The following is a 3,372-nucleotide window of genomic DNA, read 5'->3' on the forward strand; positions in this document are numbered from 1 at the left end:
CTGGTATTCCCATCTCTTTCAGAATTTTCCACAGTTTATTGTGATCCACACAAAGGCTTTGGCATAGTCAATAAAGCAGAAATAGATGTTTTTCTGGAACGCTCTTGCTTTTTCGATGATCCAGCGGATATTGGCAATTTGATCTCTGGTTCCTCTGCCTTTTCTAAAACCAGCTTAAACATAGGAAGTTCACGGTTCACGTACTGTTGAAGCCTGGCTTGGAGAATTTTGAGCATTACTTTACTAGCATGTGAGATGAGTGCAATTGTGCGGCAGTTTGAGCATTCTTTGGCATTGCCTTTCTTTGGGATTGGAATGAAAACTGACCTTTACTTGGCTGTTAATGTACTATACTGTTCTCAATATACAGAAAAAAGCCAGCACAGTGGGACATAAGGACAGACATCACACAGTGAGAATGTCCCAACTGTGATAGAGGAATGAGTATGGTGTATGGAAAATCTGTCTTTAAAGAAGTTGAGTTTCTGTTTTTCAAACAGATATTGTGAATGAATGTAAGAATAAAAATGGTACTGACACTGATTTGGGTTTGTGATAATGTGTAATATTTTATGCCTTTACTGTTTATTGCTTTATTACTAACAGAAATAATGATTTTTATTGAAAAGAACCTTTAAAGTTTATCACTTCAAGTTTTTATTCAAAACAGGACTCCGACTGCCATCTTATCTATCCACAGTCAGTTGGATTGGAACGTGTCAAAATGCAGACAGTAAGCAAGTTAGGGTAACTGAGCATGTGGTATACATTTTGGACATTTGGTATTTTAGAACCCACTTTTTCTTTTGGTCTGCTGATTTCCACCAGATGAATTTTTTTGTAATTCATAAATAATAGCAACTTGAATAATAATTGATTAGACTTTCACTATCAATGGTGACTCCGCTTTTCATTTCATTACGGTAGCAACTGTGTTTTGTTTCATGCCTGTACTCCCTCCTCTCCCCAATATTCAGCATATAACTTTGATCAATCAAGTAATGAAGAAGATGGCTAGCTGGTTCAAATGTTACAGGGCTCTCCGAGGGTTCACTGGCCTCATTTGTGCTCTTGATCTATCAAAGACATTTTAAAAAAAGAAAGACAGACATCATAGAATTCATAGTTAAAAAACACGGGCTCTATTTCCTACTTGCAATAGGCTAAATATTTGCATTCCCCCTAAATTCTCATGTTGAAATTCTAATACACAGGGTGACAGCATTGGGGTGGGGCGTTAGTGAGGTGACTAAGCTGCGAGGCATAGTTCTCATAAGTGGAATTAGTGCCCTTATAAGAAAGCCCACTTGACAGAAAACAACAAAATTCTGTAAAGCGATTATCCTTCAGTTAAAAAATAAATAAATTTTAAAAAAAGAGAAGGCCTGGAAAGAACTCCCTCACCCTTCCCACCATGTGAGGGTACAAGAAGTCCGGAACCCAGAAGATGGTAGTCACTAGACCGTACTGACACCTGATCTCAGACTCTCAGCCTTCAGAACTCTGAGAAATAAATCCATTTCACTTATAAGTCACCCAACCTAGGGTATTTCGCTATAGCAGCCTGAACGCATAAGACACTGCTCTTAAGACAATGTGAATATGCATTTTTTAAATTAATTTTTATTGGAGTACAACTGCTTTACAATGTTGTGTTAATTTCTACTGTACAGCAAGGCGAATCAGCTCTACGTACACATATATCCCTTCTTTTTGGATTTCCTTCCCATTTAGGCCACCACAGAACACTGAGAATGTGAATATATGTAATGCCACTGAACGTCACATATAAAGTTTTTAAAATAGTAAATTTTATGTTATGTACATTTTACCACAATAAAAAGATGAACTCAAAAAAAAAAGAAAAAGAGTGGATACTGCTATTGAGTTTGCAAGTATTTAACCTTAAACTAGTGACTTTACTTTTCTGAGTCACTTTTTCTTTACTTGAATCCTACAATATGGCCAAGATGAACCAAGATGAACTCCTGTGACCCAGCTTTCCAGACACATTATTCTGATGTAAAAAGGACAGATCCACTGACTGCTTCATCCTCTTGCCTGGTCCTATGGCCATATTGTGAGGCTATATATACATATATTCTGCCAGAATGAATGAAAGAAAATCATGAAAGAGACAAATGGGAGAAGGAGTATGACTTGAGTTTTTTTCCCTAATTTTGCATTAGTGAATTGTTAGTTCACATCACAGATCATATGGGCCTTTAAAAGCATCTATATCAAATGCCTAAGTTAATACATGGAAACTGTCCAAGCTTGGTGAAGTGGTGGCAAAGTCAGGACTCAGGCTGGGCTCCCATCATCTGTGATAGTTGCTGATCTGTAAATGGGTCAGAGTTCTAATGTTAATGCGACAATGGGTGAGATGACTTCGAGAAATTCTACAAAGTGATATTTAAAGCCGTATTGCTCAGTTTTGTGTACTTCCCAGTCATTTCTGTTTCAGCAGCAAGCAAAAGTGGGGAAGAAAGAACAGCCTGAATGAAGAGAGGATAAGATGGGTCTCTCAAACACTGAGGTCATCCCAGACACCCGCAGTTTCTTGTAGCCTCCATAGATGCTATAAACCACCTTCTTAATTCAGTTTTTAGTAGTAACCAGAACATGTATCAATTAACATGGCTGGGAAAAAACCTGATCTTTAAAAAGTAACCTCACAGAGACTGGCAGTATCCTGAATAACATACTTATGGTCACACTGAGGCCTGCCTCCATTTCTTCTCTGTATTTCTCCCTAATTTCCCCTGCATTGTTTCTGAAATATGTATCTGACCTCTAGCACTTGATTTCTCCTTTGTAATTGGGCCTACATTACTCAAGATCTCATCTAAAGTGCCTCAAAGATTAGAATGGGGTGGTGTTGGCCTGGCAGCCACACACAGGCAGCCACTGCTGGACATGAAGTGGTTGAGCTCCACCATCTCAAATGACCAGCAAAAAACCCTAAGGCAACCTGGTCTGGTTACACTAAGAAAAGCCAGAACTAAATCAGAGCGCGATCACCACATGGCCCCAGGATAAGTGCCTCACTAGTCCTTCAGGGGTCGAGATATCTGAAGGAAATTTTAGCTTTCAAGAGCTCTAAAGGTGCAAGAAAACCTTTTCAGAAACAGAAGCTAAAAGATCACAATCCCTCTGGATATTGGCATTTGGTTTCATTTGGATTCTTGTACAACTTGTTTCACGGTGGCTGTTGCTTTCCCAGGTTATTTCATATATAAATTGTAATCTGAAGGATTGACTGATTTATTCAACTTAAGTTATAAAAGTGTATTTACCATAGGTTGCAGAAATTCATAGTTCCTCATCAAAATCTGTGTTCCTCTTCTTCCGGGGCTCAATTTCAGTGTG

General features: G+C 38.5%; 1 long non-coding RNA gene across 1 annotated transcript; it reads right to left on the reverse strand.

The window, feature by feature from the left end:
• Positions 1-633: 633 nt before the first annotated feature.
• Positions 634-2,361, reverse strand: LOC145526647 (uncharacterized). Its single transcript, XR_014069048.1, has 2 exons — positions 1,948-2,361; positions 634-1,076 (listed from the first exon to the last, which is right to left on the reverse strand). It is a non-coding gene; the product is annotated as an uncharacterized LOC145526647 (long non-coding RNA).
• Positions 2,362-3,372: the final 1,011 nt, after the last annotated feature.

This window comes from Giraffa tippelskirchi, chromosome 2 (genome assembly GCF_054371585.1).
Source record: "Giraffa tippelskirchi isolate mGirTip1 chromosome 2, T2T-mGirTip1v1.2.pri, whole genome shotgun sequence".
Lineage (NCBI taxonomy): Eukaryota > Metazoa > Chordata > Mammalia > Artiodactyla > Giraffidae > Giraffa > Giraffa tippelskirchi.